This window comes from Protopterus annectens, chromosome 2.part1 (assembly GCF_019279795.1).
Source record: "Protopterus annectens isolate FY-2018-M chromosome 2.part1, PAN1.0, whole genome shotgun sequence".
Classification (NCBI taxonomy): Eukaryota; Metazoa; Chordata; order Ceratodontiformes; family Protopteridae; genus Protopterus; species Protopterus annectens.
Genome location: NC_056729.1, coordinates 1,752,281,655 through 1,752,301,338, shown reverse-complemented (window position 1 = coordinate 1,752,301,338; position 19,684 = coordinate 1,752,281,655).

The following is a 19,684-nucleotide window of genomic DNA, read 5'->3' as shown; positions in this document are numbered from 1 at the left end:
TTTACATAACCATAGAAGGCCTTGTGGTTGTCTTTACTATCTGCTGCAATCCTGCTTTCATAGCTAGTTTTAGAGGATTTGATGAGGGATCTCAACTTTTTGTTCAGGCTGATAAGGGAGTTTTTTCCAGTTTTGGGACGTCACCTTATTCCGCATCCATTTCATCCTTCTGTTGTAGAATTTGTTTATGGCAGGGGACCACCAGATTGGCTTCCTTTTTTTGGAGGAGAACATCTTGGTTCTGTTGGGTATGTTGAGATCCATGCATTTGTGTACGTGCTTCATCAGGTTTAAAACTTGCAGTAAAAAGCAAAACCATTTATATAACCTCATTCAGTAACATCATCCTAATTAACATAATCTTCTTTTAAAGGCAAACAAATCAGTGGTAGTCAAATATAAACATTCTACTTTAAAACAATAAAAACAATTATTATTTCAGTGGTTGCATTTTTAAAAATGGTTCCAAATTACACATTTAATTTAACCCTGATAGCTGGTAAGTTCTTAAAATATTTTACTTTTTACTAATACTGTGCTCTGTAGCTTGTGCAGCTAGATAAATAAGAGGTTCAATTCTCACCTTGGCAACTTGTATGCATGTGGGGAGAGGTACTAACAAGTAAGCAATATCTGAATATCAAATGTACTGTATTCTCTTCCACTAAGGAAAACATTTTAACTTCAGACACAGCTCTTTCTGCACTTCATCCCACTTTTAACATAAATATTCTCTTTGCAAAACACTGACGAGCCATTCTATCAAAAGTGCACTCTCTTCCCTTAAGAGTCAGACTTCTCCTGCAGTGCTTGCAACTGATACTATGTTCTATAGATTATGTAACTAGATAGGTAAGAGGTTTAATTCACATTGTAAGGAAACGTGTGCGTATGTGTGTGTGTGTGTGTGTGTGTGTATGTGTGTGTGTGTGTGTGTGTGTGTGTGTGTGTGTGTGTGTGTGTGTGTGTGTGTGTGTGTGTGTGTGTGTGTGTGTGTGTGTGTGCCCACGCACCCGCGCATGTGTGTGTGTGTCTGTGTGTGTGTGCTCATGTGTGTGTGCATGTGTGCATGTGTGTGTGTCTATGTGTGTCTGTGTGTGCATGTGTGTGCACATGTGTTTGTGTGTGCGTGTGTTTGTGCATGTGTGTGTGTGTGTGTGTGTGTGTGTGTGTGTGTGTGTGTGTGTGTGTGTGTGTGTGTGAGTGTGTGTGTGTGTGTGTGTGTGTGTGTGTGTGTGTGTGTGTGTGTGTGTGTGGTTGCAATATCAGATTAATATAACTTCTTGAACAGCCATGCTGTATCTTCATTTCAGTCAAGGGGAAAATTTAACCAGGTCAAGTAATTCACCATCCCCTTATCCCAGTTTTACCACAAATATCTTCTTTGCAGTACAGTGATGAGGTCATCCTGTCAAAAGTCCAGTCTCTCCCCAAAAGAGTCAGACTTCTCCTGTGCCACTTACAGGTGATATTATGTTTTCTAGATTGTATAACTGGTTAGGTAGGTCGTTCATATATCACAGTGGTAAACCTGGGTGTCTGTGTGGCTCTATTGTCAGGCAATAAACAGTTTTGGAAACACAATGCTTACATCATACTATCAAAAATGAACCACATTAAAGTGGTCACATGTTACCATGTGGGGAATGCTGTTTTGCTCTATATACCGCATAAGTACAGAGGGAAGAGGTTTGAATCCAGCGGTGATAGACTACTGCCTGTGGATGTTTGTCATGCTGTGTAGAGAAGCCTTGTAATGCATGTACTATGTGTAGCTGTATAGTATTACTGTGCGCTGTACAATTGTGAAAGAATTTCACGATTCCAGCAGTATTCTGTACCCTGTAATCTCAGGTAGTCTGGGGTGCAGTGGTGTAGAGGTTAGTGTTAAATCTAGCCATTACACCTTAGACTCACTTGTATTACTATGTCTGTGAATACGCAGGTAGGTAACAATCTTTTCTTCCAGCTATATGCTGTGTACATATATGGATAGTGATTCCTGTTACAATGATTTCTGCTCCTTGTCACACAGAAATACTTTGTTTAATAATGAGGATTCCATGGGATGGCATTTGACCTTCCTATGGTAACTACTAAGGTCTCATGAGACTTTGTTCTGTATTCTGCTGACTTAGTAAGCCATGTGATGTTTGAATCCATGATTATCCACATGTTGTGCCTAAATGTCATTATCCCATTAGAGTGATGACTGCATTACACATCACATTTGTCTCGGAATATCTAGCAGCAGGCAATGTTGTGTAAGAAACACACACACAGCAACAAATGACAGGTACGCATCTCCCTTGCAGCAATAAAATGATGTAACAGCTTCAAAGACCAAAATATCTCACACTTATAACACCAATGGCAATGTGGCATGTTCATTCTTTCCAGCATCATGTAGCTTTTGTCTTCACAAAGTCAGGTGTGCAAAACCCATGTTAGCTCACTCTAAACACTGCATGTCCTAATTTTGTTATGAATAACAGTCACACATATTATAATGCATATAATTACTGTGTGAGAAACCTCCCCCAAACCCTTTTTCTCATACAGACTGCAACACAATCATATGATGCAATGACATTACACAGGTGGAGTCTCACAACTTTGTTAACACTTCCACTGTGGTGCACCCCAGCCCTTTTATCTCATACAGACTGTACCAAAATCATATGATGTAACACAATCATATGATGCAATGACGTTACACAGGTGGAATCTCACAGCTTTGTTAACACTTCCACTGTCATGCATGTGATTCATACATATGTTTGCATTTGGTTTGCTTACATACATACATACATACATATATACATACATAGATACATACATATATACATACATAGATACATACATACATATATACATATATACATGCATACATACATACATACATACATATAAATATTTCAAGCACAGGCATTAATGCCCTTCTAGCTTGCCAATATAACAAAACACTTGTTCCCATAATAAGTGTCCAGGCTGTTCCTAAAAATATCTAAACTAGTACCTGCTTTAATGTAATTTGATAATCTGCTCCATGCATCAGCTACTCTGTCAGAGAACCAATTAGTACACTTCTCATTCCGACAGAATCTCCTACATAGGTTATCTGATGATTCTCTAGTAATTTTTGATACCCCCAAACATTCCCAGATGTAGTCTCTAAATGCACTATATACCTGAATAAGATATCCTCTTAGATGTCTGTAAAAGACACTGTACATTTCAGATATTTTAGTCTTTCATAATAACTTAAATGTTCACATCCATGGATGCCCTTGGTATATTTCCACCCACTGCACTCTTTCCAGTTTACTCATGCTTGTTTTCTTATAGGGTTTCCATATTGTTATTCCATACTCAAGTTTGGGTCTAATGTAACTAACAAGCAATGACTTCAATATTTTTGATTCCCTAGACTTTATAAATCTTTTATACAACCTATAGTTCTATAACTATCATTAACCAATTGGTTGACATGATTAGAAAAACTCATAGCTGAATATACCCATATACCCAGGTCCTTAAATGAGTCTATAGTTTCAATCAATGTGTGCTGTATTAAATACTCACCTTTCAATTTATGCCTACCAAATCTTATATGCTTAGTTTTTGATGTATTTATCAGCATATTATTCTCCTGTGCCCAAATGTTCAATTTAGTCAAATTATTTTGCAGACATGCCTTATCTGTAACACATGTAATCAGTTTACCCAATTTCAGGTCATCTGCATATAGACTGTAGAACACCTCAGATGAAAAAGTTAGGTCTGAAAGATACAATCTAAACAAATAAGGGCCTAGGACAGAGCCCTGTGGGACACCCTGACTGTAACCAAGGATTTCACCTGTCCAGTTGCTGTGTGATACTTGTCATGTCCTATTTGTAAGCCATGCAGCTATCCATCTTATCAACAGTACATCAATACCTAGTTGTACTAATTTATTGATCAGTGTTATGTGTATGACTCTGTGAAATGCTGACGTTAACTCTATATAAATTACATCACAGCACAATTTTTCATTTATAGTTGTTATTATATTGTTATAGAACATCATGTTACAGATGGTAATAGATCTGTTTTCAATATATGCATGCTGATATATGGTTTCAAGTCTCAACCTATCCAGTTCTGACAGTAACTTATCCAATATTACCTTCTCCATTATTTTTCCACAACATGAAAGTAGACTTAAGGGTATATATGATTCTGGGTTTGTCCTACTCCCCTTTCCCTGAAAAACAGGTTTAATAAGCGAATGTCTCCAATCTTGAGGAATCTTCCCATATTTATATGATCTAGTGAATAATAGATAGTGTTCTCAGCTCATTGTTACTAATTCCGTCTCCTCCCTGTGCTTTGTTTGGATCCAGTTTGCGCAGTTTTTTTTCAATATAATCTAATTTGATTCCAGTATCTGGGGATACCTGGATGTCACTAAGACAACTTACCACCCCTTTTGTGGAGCCAAACTGTTTTCTATAAGGTTTTGCAAATATATCTATAATCTGTTGAGTCTGAGAATTTATTTTAGAATCTGCACATGGTTTATCAATTTGTTTGTCTTTACTCCTTCCACATCTTATGCATCTATAAAAAGGTTTCCTATTATGCTCAATATCTTTATATAAATTTTCTTCAAAATGTTCTTGTCTCACTCTATGCTTAATCCGTTTGTCCAGCTTTTTTATTTCAGCTGCGGTACAATTCTAATCAAGTTCATAGGTTCATAGAGTCATAGGTTCATAGATTAGTACTAGGCTAACTGCCCTTTTGGACCATTTTAAGCCTAGCCAGTTACCCCATGTGAAAATCAAACCCTGCGCCTTGTGTCTGTAACCATTATTGCAGCTTTCAAGTGTAACATTCTATGACTGTATTGACACTACACAAATAGCACTGCATGAATTTATTATTCTTAATGTTTTTTGTTATTAAAGCAAATAATAAGTGTGTTTGTGCTGTTTACATGCTGTTATGGCAGTGTTTACTGTATTGTCTTGAGAGCAAGCCCAGTATCATTGTATATTAGATGTTCTTCATTTACCAATGGATACCTTGACGTACTGCAGCATCATCAGGTCCGTGCTGTCATTTGTCACATGTATTTTGATTGTTATTATATTACTGTTTATCATACAGATGTATAAAAAACACATCCTTGCCTAAGACGTACCAAATGTGTCAATGTAATATACCCCCATCTAATGCTTGTCCAATGACAAATCTTAAAACATGTCCCTTTCATCTGTGCATGACATATCTGTTGTATTGCTCATGCCTTGGTTCTACAAGATGGAGTGGAGGAAACAGCAATATAGTCAGTTATCACACATAAATTCCCTCTATATATACATGTTATATTTATAACTGCACTGTATGCAATTGGCTCATAATATATCCACTGCCCTTGCTAATTATTATCTCAGCATGTTATCAACATTAATATCACATTTACTACCCTTTCTTACAATGATGAATTGTAACCCTCTCACATCCATTGTTAGCTTGTGTCCCTCTCACATCCATTGTTAGCTTGTCCATTTTTAAGGTATGTACTTGGGTAAACACTTGGAAACAGGATTATTTATTACCATCAATATGGATGTCTTTCTACTGAAAAAAGTGTTTCTTTGTGACATCACCTTTGAACTTATTAACTGAGTACATTTTGCCATTTACGATCCCTTCATAATTGTTCACATTATATTCTGTGTAAATTAGCCCAGTTTCATATCTCTTAAACATACATGCTTAAAAGTCACCTGCCATTACTTCCTAGGTTCATAGCTTCATAGGTGTGTACTAGGCTAATGGCCGTGGAGCCCTTACAAGCCTAGCCCATAGAAGTGCCCTGGCATCATGCCGCCCAACGTTAGTTCCCAGTGCAGAAAATCAAGTAGAGCCACTCGAATGATACCTAGGGGGAACTTTCAATTACTCATCCATTCATCAAGATTTCTCTTGAAGAGGGACAGCAAGGTGCTCTGCTGACATGTATGGGAAGTCTATTCCAGAGCACGGGCAATCTCTGGGTGAGGAACCTGTCCCTCCAGCATGTTCTGCTGATTGTGGTAATGAAGTTGAGGTCTCTGGAGAGTGTGTGGTGCAGAGGGATTGGGATTTCTTTAGATGTAGCATTTCTAACAGAGTTGAGTCAGACATGGAGATCACCTCTAAGTAGGTGATATGAGACTGAGAATAGCTGGAATCTTTTGAGTCTGTCCATGTATTACATGTGTTTAATGCCTAGTATGCTCTTCGTGAGGTAGTTCTGTGGCATCTCCAGCTGTTGCAGGTGTCTAGTGAGGTACATGCCAAGGGCATTATACTTGATGATTGGCCTAATGAGGGAAGAGTAGAGGGAGACAATGACCTCTTTCTTCCTGGATGTGAACCCTTGATAATGAGATGAGCCACATAGAAGGACTTTCTGACCACAGTGGCAATGTGGTGGTCGAAGGTTAGGTCACTGTCAACCTATGTCCCCAGATTTCTTATAACACCTTCAGCGTTTAGTGGGTTCCCATCGATGTGGTAATTAGTGAAAACTGAGTTTTTACCAAAGGGGATGACAACACATTTTTTGGCGTTAAGCTTAAGTCATGGTTTTGACACCAGTCATTGGTCTCAATGAGGCCTTTCTGTAGGGTGTCTACATCACTTGGGGAGTTAATAATGGCTCCCAGCTTGCAGTCATTTGTGAACTTGGTCAGGCAGAGTCCCTTTGTGTTGGCCTGGGCTTCTGAGAAGTAGATACTGAACAGGAGAGGATCCAAGACCGATCCCTGTGTGATTCTACTCATGACTGGTTGGCAGTTCGACTTGGAGTCCACTACTTTCACACTGTGGGTTCTATCTGTGAGCCAATTTGCAACCCACATAGTGATATAGGGGTTGATGACTAGTTTGGTGAGTTTATCAATAATTCCTGAGAGAGGAATGGTATCAAAGGCCTTGGCTAGATCAAGGTAGGCTGTATGTACTGCCTTACCTTCATCCATAGCCCTGGTTACTGACTCAAAGAAGTCAACCAGGTTGAGCAGGCGTGATCTCCCTTTCACAAAGCCAAACTGTGTGGGGTCCAGAGTTTGGAGATTTCCTATATCTTTGTTAATCAGGTCCATGATGATGCACTCCATAGCTTTACATATCAGACTTGTCAGGGTAATGGGACGATAATTCCCACGGTCTGTAGTCGCTCCCCCTTTATGGAGAGGGATGACTGTAGCAGTGCGCCATTCGGTAGGGACAATACCTGAGGTGAGGCTGTGACTGAACAAGGCACACAGATGTGGTGCCAGTTCGCTTTGTAGGTCATGTAGACACAGCCAGGGATATTATTGTGCCTCATGGAAGCTGTATTCTTGGCCTTGGACAATGCAGCTTTAACCTGTGCTGTAGTAATGTTGGGTGCCTACCATTCTTCCAGTATTGTGATTGGTCCTTTGGGGGGGGGGGGTAAAATTGGCACTGAATGTGTAGGCCAGTATGTTGGCAATATTTGTTGGCTTAGTATAGGAGGTACCATTGTGCAGTAACTCAAAGCAAATCTGGGTATTGCCATGGAGGTTCTTGATATAACTATAGAAGACTTTGTGATTGTTTTCAGTGTCTGATGTAATTCTGCCTTCATAGCTGGCTTTAGAGGATTTGATGATTTTATTTATTTATTTCCAATTTGATTATCGGGGAAGTCCACTGGGCCCAGAGAGCCCATTTTCAGTGAAGGCCCGTGGAGAAAAGCTCCATGAAACAGATTACAGTAAAGGTAGCAGTCCAATAAATAAAGGTTACAACTACAAATACATATCAAATAATACAAAGTGTGAGCAATATTGCCCATAGTGGAAATATTGTGCAGATACATTTTAACAAATACACACAATTAAAGTTAAAGTAAAAAGCTATTTACAGTATTTACAGAGTGTGAGAGATCGTACGGGAATTAGCTATAGAAGGTCATAGCCAGCTATAAAGTGCTTAGGAACTCAGGAGGATACCCTCCCAGGGGCTTTTGTTAAAGAGTTCTAGGTAGGGTGAATGCAGTTACATTTCCATTTGGAGGAGAGGTAGGTGTAAAGCTGTGTTTTGAAGTTGTTTGTATTTGACATTGTCCTTAGTGCGGAAGGGAGAGAGTTCCATTTCTTACCCCAGGAGAAGGAGAGGAGAAGTTGTCCAGCTGGATGTTTAGGTTTGTTGATAGTAATCAAGTTTTGTTGTTCAGATCTCAGAGTTCTGTTTGGGGTGTATGGGGGAAGGATGTTAGAGTGGGGCATTTGGTTGGATTAAATATTAATCTATGTGCTGTAGTGAGCTGGAGGAAGTCCAGGTAATTTGTGAATTCTAACCATGATGATAGATCTCATCTTTTTGTTGATGCTAATAAGGGAGTTTTTCCAGTCTTGAGACTTCACCTTTTTTTGCAGCAGTTTCTTCCCTCTGTTGTAGAGTTTATTAATGGTAGGGGACAACCAGATTATCTTCCTTTTTTTGGAGGAGAGTGTCTTGGTTCTGTTAGGTATGGCTAGTTCCATGCATTTATGGACATGTTCGTACAGTGCATTGGTGTATGATTCGGCAGTCATGCAGCTATTTTCCATTGGCATGGGTGCCTTGAAGTTAGCCACCTCTGTTTCTAGGAGTCCAAACTCAGCTTTGGAGACGTTTCTCAAGGTGGTTACCTTTGCAGGGGGTGTGGGTGAGATGTGGATTTCCATGGTGATTAGTTTATAGTCGGATCTGACCAGAGAGGGATTGACTATTGATGTAGAGCAACAGTCACCCATGTTAGTAATAACCAGATCAAGGATGTTGCTTCCTCTAGTAAAAGTCAGAATGAGCTGGTCCAGTGCATTGGAACTGATGAATCCAGGAAGTGTTAGGCCAGTGTATTGGTGCTTGAGTAGTTTTCCCACCACACGTGCTTGTGAAATACATTTGCATTCAGGCAAGTATTTTTGTTTACATTGTGTGCTCATGTTCCCAGCACAGTTTCATGGCCTCCAACACTACTGCTGTCCATGAAATCATGCTTGTGATTGTGTAAGCATGATGATCAGCTTACATATTCAATGAGCTCTTAAATCGTGTAGGCTTTGCACAAAGCCTACATACACTATTGTTAATGAATCCCTGGGATAGTAAAATATGTGATACATTACATGGTGCAAAATTACATTATTCACAGCAGAAAATGTACAGAAAGATTAGTGTAAATACTCTACAAGGTGTAGAGAATACACCTAAAACACAAAATGGACAGAAAAGTTAAAAAGAACATAAAGACAAGCTGTACAGAAACTTAGCAGAGCAGGATGAGGTATGGATAGGTAAAGTTTAACAAAGCATAATAATAGAGTGAGAGGCAAGTGATTAAAGATACAGATACCAAATGATATCTGGAAATTTGTATGAGTAACAAAGGAATGTATTATAAGGAGAAGTGAAGGTACTAACTTTTAGAGGGGACTAAGTCTTGGATAATATAGTAAACAGAACCCCAAAAGTACATAGCAACATTGTGCAGTAAAGGTATCCAAAAATGTTTTAATAAAAATTCAACAAAAAAAAGTAAAACGGTTGATTACTTTTGCCTTATTAAATGTCAGACTTCATCAGAGCATAAACAGTGAGCAGTTTCAGATATTTAAGCTTTAAGACCCCATCATGTGATCAAGTAGATGAATGACAGCAGGTCTTTCCAATAATCATGAAGCAGTAAAATACTATAAATTACTGTATAATAAACAAACATAAATGTCTGACCTTTAACTTTACTTCATTCAGTGCATGATCACTGGCAGAAAACACACATGCAAATATTCTATATTGCCAGCTGGAAAGCAACATATAATAATTTATTTTCTATTTAGATATATATTTTTTGATGCCTTTTGCAAATTGGCATCCAAATCTGCACTCTGATAAGATGGCTGTTAAATAAAAACAAATTAGGACAACACAAAAGGCTCAGATGCAAAAACTTTACTAGTGTACACCAGGAGGCAAAAGACCATACAATACAAGTATAGAATTCTGTCTGGCATGATACAGGAAGTGTTCTACATTTTATAATCATACATTCAAGCTGTGCCCACCTTACTGACGTGGTCAGTCACAGGGCACCTACATCACTATAGTCTACAATATTCTATTCATAAGAAAAAGCTGATGTTATACTTTTTAAAAGTTTTCCCATGAGAATAATACAGCCTTGCAAAGCACCTGGTCAGTTATAATGTCTTTCTGTAAATGTTATTCTTTCAAGGTTTCAGTCCTGTTGGAATACAATAGTCAGTTCAGTCTTATAATACACTTCTTTTTTCTTCTCGCAACATTACTTTTAGCAGCTGTGCTTTATCTCTGATAACATTCGCAAGGCCAACCATCTCAGAGGAAGGAAGAAATATTTTCAATGCTCTATACATTCATTTTCCTGACCCAGCAGATAATCATTAGTGAAAAACATAAGCTTGCTGAGCTGGCTACTGCCAGGGTCAGAGTTCAATCACACTGCAGCTCCAAAGCTTCAAGCAATAAGATCATTCTTACTGCCATATTGTAAAATAGAATAAAATGCATTACATACTATTTGCTTTTAAACTAGCACTTTATATATGTTCAAATACATATTTTTCTAACATTTTCCTCCCTTTTAATACTTTTTATTCTATTCAGAAACATAAACAATATCATATCGTTCCCTAGCCTTCTCCTTTCAGGACTTTTAACTAGGCAAGTCATTTGGTTTATATTTCGGAAAGAATTTCATTTGGAACCAATAGATCCAATTCAATGTCTTGGTACAAAGTCTCAGTTACAGATATATCAACAAATTCTCTGACTAATCTTTTCATACAGGGAATCCCACAACAGACACATGCTCCTAATAAGAGAAGAACAACACAAATAGCAATCAGAATATTCATTAGGATTGAACCCCACCCACCAAATAGATTCTGGAAAAAGTTCGTCAGTGGGTTTGGGCCTGGTTCAGTCATGGCCGATACCTGCTGTATTACCTCTAGGTGATCATTTATCTCATGTCGATTGTCTGGTATAAACGCACAGCATTCTTCTTTGATAAGCGTGCACGTACCCCCTCTCGCCGCTAGGGTGAAGTCAAGAGCCATTCGATTTTGTAGCACAACAGTTCTCATTGCATTCAGTTCATCAGTCACAAGTTCAAGAGCGGAAAAAGTTGCATTACTCATTACTTTGAGAAGCTTTGACAATTTTCTCAGCTCCCAGATTGATTTGACTGCTCCATAGGCTGGGAATATTCCAGCCCAGGATATAACACTGTCACTCAAGTCCATATGAGTCAATTTCTCTTTGTCTTTCACGGATGGATGATCCTTCCAACCAGCTTCGATTTTACCCACTGGATTTGCAGGTTTCTCGACTGAATTCCCAGTTTTTCGAGCTACATCTCTTACGTTTCGTATCTTACCTAGAGGTAATTCTGCAGTATGCCTTATAGCTGGAACCAGATAACCCAAAAAAACAACTGCCGGACCAATTCTCAGGTAGCCATTTGTATGCTTTTTTCCCACAAACAAAATAACAATTTTCTACTTTAGTACTGATGCGGGTTAACTCTGAATGAAACATTTTCTTGTCTATAACAGACAATTGTTTATGCAATTCAGGATTTCTCTGCACATCTTTTATCGTTGTTTTCATTAAGCTCAAATATGAATCATAATTTGTGCTACAACTAGTACTTTTATCTTTAGCTTTAATATAGCATTTATAAGATACAGTTATGTTACAGTTACTCCAACCTACTTGGAGTGTATCATTTTTATAGAAACAAACAATTCCTCTCTGTGTAATAGGCAAATACAATGTAATCTTGTCCTGTGATCTCACAGAACCTGTATCAAAAAGTAAATTTTCCCAAGTCTCATTTATCCCCAAGGGGACAGCGGACATCAACAGTCCTCCATATGCTGTTGGTATAGCAGTACAAACCCAGCAATTTGAAACGTTCATAGTCTCTACATATACACGCTTCATAGCTAGGTATGTGTTAAAGTTTGGATGCCAGTCTATAGACAGTTCATCACGTTTCTCCACTTTCATTTGTGTGGTTATGTGCAGGAAAAACCACAACAAAAGGAAAGTCACCACAATCATAGTCAATAGATGTATAGTTAGCAAGATGGTTAAACAATATCTTCAGGGTTGGTTTGTATTTTTACTCATTTTGCTCTTGGCCATTCTGCCTTTGTTGTGTATCAGTCACAAAATGTTTATCAAGCTGAAAATTCTTTACCGGTTTACAGTGCGTTAGGTGGACCCAGGACGACCTCTCAGCAACTTTGACTGCAGTAGGCATCGCCAACAGTACCTGGTATGGACCTTCCCACTTCAGGCTTGTCCAATTCTTCTTCTTTATGACCTTCAACCACACCCAGGAGCCAGGGGTCAGCACCGCTTCTAATGGTCTGGTCTGTTCCTTATCTGAAAAAGAGTTCAACTGCAAAACAGTTTTATTTGTTAACAACTTCCTCATATAATTAGCTAGCGAGCTGTCAGCCTCTAGCTCTACAGGCATGAGAGCTTTCCACTGTGGCACATAATATGCCCTTCCAAATATCACTTCAAAGGGGGTCAAACCCTTTACATTTGGAACTGTTCTCATGCTCAGCAGTGCCAAAGGCAAACAGCAAATCCAATTCTTCTGTGTTTCATTCATTAACTTCCTCAACTTGCTTTTTAAAATTCCATTGTACCTTTCCACCAGTCCTGCAGACTGTGGGTGGTAAGCACAATGATTCTTCAAGGAGATCCCAAAGAATCTCCCAAGTTGCTGAATTGTCTGGTTGACAAAATGTGTCCCATTGTCACTATAGATTCTTTCCGGTATGCCAAATCTAGGAATTATTTCTTTTATTAGGGCTTTTGCCACTGTTGCTGCATCCGGATGATTTTTAGTAGGAAAAGCTTCTACCCATTTTGAAAACATGTCTATGATTACTAAACAGTATTTTTTCCCTTCACATTTGCTCAGTTCTATGAAATCCATACAGATAGTATGGAACGGATATGGTGGTACAGGAAAACTCCCCTGCTTGGGTTTGAATGCTCCTTGTGCATGATGTTTGTTACAGATATGACATGCTGCACAAAATTTTTGTGTAAAATTTGTGAATCCATATGTTTGGAATATTCGATTTACTAACTGTACCATCCCCCCTGCTGAGACATGGCTCTGCCCATGGCTCAACAAAGCTGCATATCTAAATAAATTAGACGGCAATATTGGCTTTTTCTCCTTGGAGATGTACAGTCCATTTTCGAGGATTGCACCTCGTCTCTCCCATTTCTGTTTCTCAGCTTTTGTAGTTAATGTCTGCATTGTTTTCAACATTTCTAAATCTAAAATCTCAGAGGGTTGTAATTCCTCATTCAAAAGTAAAGTTTCTGAGTCTGAAGCTGCTTGCTTTGCAGCTGCATCAGCTTGTGCATTACCTTTTGAAATCAAATCCTGTTGTTTTGTATGAGCTACACATTTACAAATAGCTACTTTGGTAGGTAACTGAAAAGAATCTAATAAGTTCAAAATAAGTTGCGCATGATTAATCGGTTTACCAGTAGATGTTATCATTCCCCTATTTTTCCATTGCTGCGCAAAAACATGCACTGTAGAGAAAGCATACTGACTGTCAGTATATATGTTCACACATTTGTCTTTCGCTAGAGTGCAGGCCCGTGTCAAGGCTATCAATTCTGCTGCTTGAGCAGACAGGTTATGCTGTAAAGGTTGGACTTCTAAAATCTCTGTGTCTGTGACTACTGCATACCCCACTAGATTCTTCCCCGTAGGACCCTTTCTGCATGAACCGTCCACATAAAATGTCACCTCGGCATCATCCAAGGGCATATCAGTGAGATCTTGTCTGGGCAAAGTTATTTGCTCAATTTCCTGCAGGCAACTGTGTGGTGTGCCATCCACAGGAGTCGGAAGTAACGTTGATGGATTTAATGTTGTACAACGTTAAATTATCATATGAGGTTGGCTCAGCAGTATGGTCATACAAGAAAGATGTCTAGCAGGAGATAGGTATGCTATTTTCTCTTGCAGTAAAATTACCGTGACTGAATGAGGCACTCTCAATGTGAGAGGGTGGAATAACACCACTGAGGCCGAAGCCTGTACTGCCATTGCAGCTGCGACTACTGCTTGCACACAGTGAGGTAATTATCATGCCACTGAATCTAACTGTGAGGAATTATAAGCTATGGGGCATTGCTTACTCCCATGCTGTTGCATCAGAACTGACGTCATGTATCCCTGTTTACAATCTATGGTTTGGAAAAATCTTTTGTGGTAATTTGGAAGTCCTAAAACTAATGATGAAGCTATCAATTGTTTTAGTCTGCAGAAAGCTGTTTCTCCTTCGGGTGTCCATTTTAATACATCTTGTGCTGCCATTGGTGTTTTATATATTAAATCAGCCAATGGAGCAGATTCTAAAGCATAGTTTGATATCCAACTTCGACAAAAATTAGTCGTTCCCAAGAAGGACATCATTTCCTTCTTGGTTGTTGGCTTAGGTGCCTGTAAAATCACTGTTTTTCTATCTTCGTCTAGTATCCTACCTTCATTGGATATTACATATCCTAGGTATCTAACCTGTTTTCTCCAAAGTTGTAACTTACTTTTGTTTACTTTGTGTCCTTGTGTTGCTAAAAATTTCAATAATGCTATTGTATCTTCCCTGCATTGCTGTTGGGTGGGGGCTGCTAGCAAGATGTCATCTACATAAAGTAGAATCTGACTACCTCCTGGTGGAGTAAATCCTGCCAGGTTGCTAGCCATTTCTTGTGCAAATATCGTTGGACTTTCACAATATCCCTGCGGTAGCCGAGTATAGCTATATCTTTTACCTTGAAATGTGAATGCAAACCAATACTGGCTATCAGGGTGTATAGGTATTGAAAAGAAAACATTGCTTATATCTACCACAGTAAAATATTTCTGTTGTGGCATCAAATCATTCAACAAGGTGTGTGGGTCTGGCACCGTAGGTGCTCTGGGTATTATTGCATTGTTTACTGCTTGTAAATCCTGTACCATCCGCCATTCCCCATTTGCTTTTTTAACAGGAAATAGAGGGGTATTACATGGTGAATCTAGAGATTCTACCAGTACTCCTTCCTTGAGTAATGCTGCTATTATAGGCTTGATTCCCTGCTCTGCATCCTTCCTCAAGGGGTATTGTCTTTTTTGTGGTCCAAATGCTGATTTTGGTGTAATGGTTACTGGACCTGCTGTTCAAATAAGTCCTACATCTGATTTACCTGTTGACCAAAGAATGTTTGGCATATCGGACAAGGCTTTTTCTTCTTCTTCTAACAAGAATGCTAATCAGCTGTCTTCACTATTTTGTAAGTGTACAGCTGGACGTGTCTGTGTTAACCAATTCAATTTCTGTTTTTGTACTCCCTGTTCTGATAATTCTAAATCAGTTTGTTTTTCCCATTTTGTTACTTTTTCTCCTAAATCTGCCCATCTCACATCTTTGCTCTTTGTCAAGCTGACATGTGGCAGTCTATTAGATTTGTACAGTGTCATGAATTCCTGAGGTAATGAACAGCTTACTACACTGTTTCCCTCAGTATCCCAATACAAGGTTCGTATCACTAATCTGTTAGCAGGATTTTTGAAAAACTCTTGCTCATATTCCTTATCGGGTCCTGGCATACTACAGTAGTATAGAGTACAATGCAACAAATGCTGTCGGTCGGTGTCAAGGGAGGGGACCTTACTGATGGCTACGTTCATCAGTTCCTCGGTTACTGCCCCTGGACCAGTCGTAACTAGGTCCTGGCTGTACCAGTAAAAAGTTTCACCCTCCGATCGCACCACAAAAGTATCCATTTGTCTTTGTGCTTCCATACCCTGCATAGTAGGAACTACTGCTATGCCAAATATCTGCATAAGGTCTCTTCCCAGTAAGTTTACTGGACATTTCGCAGAAACTACAATTTTACTTTTCTGAGTCATACCTGAAACAGGGTCAGTTATTGCTATATCATGGGAGAGTGGCTCCCTATATAGCTGTCCATTTGCTGCTTTCACTAATATATAGTCAGGTGATTCAGAATATTCTGGTAACTTTGAAGGGTGTATCAAAGTTCGTGACGCCCCTGAGTCACACAATAATTTCACTTCCCTTCCTTCTACCAGAAGTGTAACTTCCGGTTTTGTGTCTACCAAATAGAGCTCCAAGCTCAATAATGCTAAGTCTAAAACTTAACTTTCTTCATCCTCCACATCTGCTTGCACTTCCTCTATTCCTTCCACTACATTTACATTTGTCCTTTGTTTGTTAACCTTTCCTGATGATTTTTGATTGTCATCACTATCATATAGTCAGTCCTCATCACCTTTATCTTTATCTTCTGTAGTCACATTTTTATTTAGCCTGCAATCCCTTGCTAAATGTCCTTTTTTACCACACTTAAAGCACTCACCTTTCTTTTTCCTTTCTTCAAAATCCTCTGACCTTTTGTCAGACTGTTTATTACTCTGAGTATTTTTCTTACCTTTTTTACCCCCCTGTACAACGAAGACATCTGCTCCGTCTTCTACTGTGAAGACTTGTGTCTTCTTCTTCTTTTTACTATTAAAATGCCTTTCAGCATGTCTAGCATACTCAAGTAAGGCTTGTAGCCTACTTGTTCGATGATCTATCATATGCTTCGTAATGAAGCTACTAATAGGTGCAATGCACCCTTTCAAAAACACATTTTTCAGTTGCTGTTCATATGAGCTATCATTTGTCTGATTTTCAGGAATAGCCATACCACTATGGTTATTGAAACATTCCAATAAGCTACCATAGTACCCATCTACAGTTTCATTATCCTGCTGTATGCACTGATCAATGCAAGTCCAATCTGCTCTAGGTTTCCATTTCTCAGAGATTCGGTCTGTAAGACCTTTCACTCTGGTGTCTAATTCTGCGTCACTATGTAGGAGTGGTTTAAGTTGTGCATCACGAGAGTTCCAGGTGCCACAAATCATGTGCCAGTCTGGACCCAAAATCTGTCTAACTACCCTTTCTACCTCTTCCCCATTCAAGTGGTAACTTAGTCTCATACCATGTAAATCTTGTAAAAACTTTGTGTAATTAATTTTCGGATGAGGGATTCCCTCTGTAGCTTTCCGAATATCTTCCGGTGTCCATGGTCTATACACTAGGAGAGTTGGGTCCTGCCCTTCCTGTCCTGCCTGAGGGTTTGGTACCTCAATTAGTGGACAGATTTCTTCACTCTCTTCTAGTGAGTCTCTCCCTATTTGATATAAATCTGTGTCCCTAAGTGTTTTACGTGTCCGGGACCTAGTTTCAATAGGTTCTCTAACAAACGGTTTTAATGCTCCTGCAACTTCAGGATAACGTGGAGGTGGACTAGCCTGTCCTCCTGCTTCATATCCTAAAAAAGGTATTGGAGGGGGCGGAGGGGGAGGGGCCGTCGCTATTACTGTATTATTATCCTCTTTGTCTAAAAATAATGCTTTCGCATTTTTAAGTTTCTGTTCCCTTCGGTTCACTTCCTCAATCCACCTGTGTGCCTGAGGAATGCCTAATTGTCGTTGTTTCTTTGCCTGACCTTCTGCGTCAGATTTAAGTTGTTTTAAAAGTTTAACTAATGAAATTCTATTTAATTTACCATCAAATACCTATTTATTAACTCATTTTGTATAATACCTTACATTATCTGCTCGTTGTAATTGCATATATTTTGCGTCATCAGTTAGGGGCGGATCTCGCGATTTTTTAGTTCACTGATTTCCCATGTCAAAAGAAAAATATTACGTAACCCTTTTTTTTTTTTTTTACCACGTGGTATCTTTGTTCCTTACACAGTTTATCTAGAATAACTGCCTACCTTATTCTGTTTCCCTGATCTATGACAAAATATACAGTAATTTCTTATGTCCCTGATCTGTACAACAAATCTATGACAATAACATTTACTGTAACCTAGTCCCTGATCTAAAACAGAAAAAAGGCAAAAATCTTCCTACCTGAGCCTCTTGGGTCAACCAGTTCGAGACCGCTCTTCGGCCATAGATCAGAAAAGTGGCCAGCCTCTCAAGATGACAATTCAGTCGGAGGTCTTTGTGCTTCAAGAAGAACTGTTTTGGTAGCTTCTCCTGCACAGTATTCGACCACCGGTATACTCTGATCTGTAGCTGTCGAGGGTTTCCGGTCAAAGAATGGACCAAACGGTTAAATAAAAACAAATTAGGACAACACAAAAGGCTCAGATGCAAAAACTTTACTAGTGTACACCAGGAGGCAAAAGACCATACAATACAAGTATAGAATTCTGTCTGGCATGATACTGGAAGTGTTCTACATTTTATAATCATACATTCAAGCTGTGCCCACCTTACTGACGTGGTCATTCACAGGGCACCTACATCACTATAGTCTACAATATTCTATTCATAAGAAAAAGCTGATGTTATACTTTTTAAAAGTTTTCCCATGAGAATAATACAGCCTTGCAAAGCACCAGGTCAGTTATAATGTCTTTCTGTAAATGTTATTCATTCAAGGTTTCAGTCCTGCTCGAATACAATAGTCAGTTCAGTCTTGTAATACACTTCTTTGTTCTTCTCGCAACAATACTTTTAGCAGCTGTGCTTTATCTCTGATAACATTCGCAAGTCCAACCATCTCAGAGGAAGGAAGAAAGATTTTCAATGCTCTATACATTCATTTTCCTGACCCAGCAGATAATCATTAGTGAAAAACATAAGCTTGCTGAGCTGGCTACTGCCAGGGTCAGAGTTCAATCACACTGCAGCTCCAAAGCTTCAAGCAATTACATGTAAGATCATTCTTACTGCCATATTGTAAAATAGAATAAAATGCATTACATACTATTTGCTTTTAAACTAGCACTTTATATATGTTCAAATACATATTTTTCTAACAATGGCGCAGTGGTGCAGCGGTAGCATTGTCACCTCCCAGCAAGAGGTTCTTCAGTTCAATTCTTGGCTGGCGGCCTTTTGTGTGGAGTCTGCATGTCCTCCTTGCATTCATGTGGGTTGCCTCCCACATTAAAAAGATGTGTCTGGAGCATTTCTCCCTGGGCCTCCACTGAAAATTGGCTCTTTCCAAGTCAGACTTTTCCTGGTCAACAAATGTTAAATAAAAAAATAAATATGCCATTTATTATAGGTCTTAAAAAGAAATAAGCACTAAAAGTTTGAGTGGGCACATACACAACACTGCCTTACAGGCATGACACCTCTAACAGGGGAGAACACACAATACCCTGATCTTCTTCATATGAAAGGTGAGTGTACAATCTATGGACCACTGATGCCACTAATGTGTTGCATGAGACAGGTGAGGTCTGTGAACCAGGTCTATATTAAGTCAGTGAAATGGCATAACAATAAATGCTGTTTCGCTGACACATATAGAACGAAATCTCACAACAACAGCTCAGGTCAGCGATTTCTTCCCCAGGAAAAAAAATCACTTGGCCTTAGCCATGACATTGCCCTTTACCCCACTGTAGTGCGATCTCAGAGTTGGTATATTTAGTTAGGGTGTGTGTGGAGGGCACAGCCCCCCACATTGGGGTGTGTGTGTGTGGGGTGAAGCCCCCCACTCTGCTATGTTTT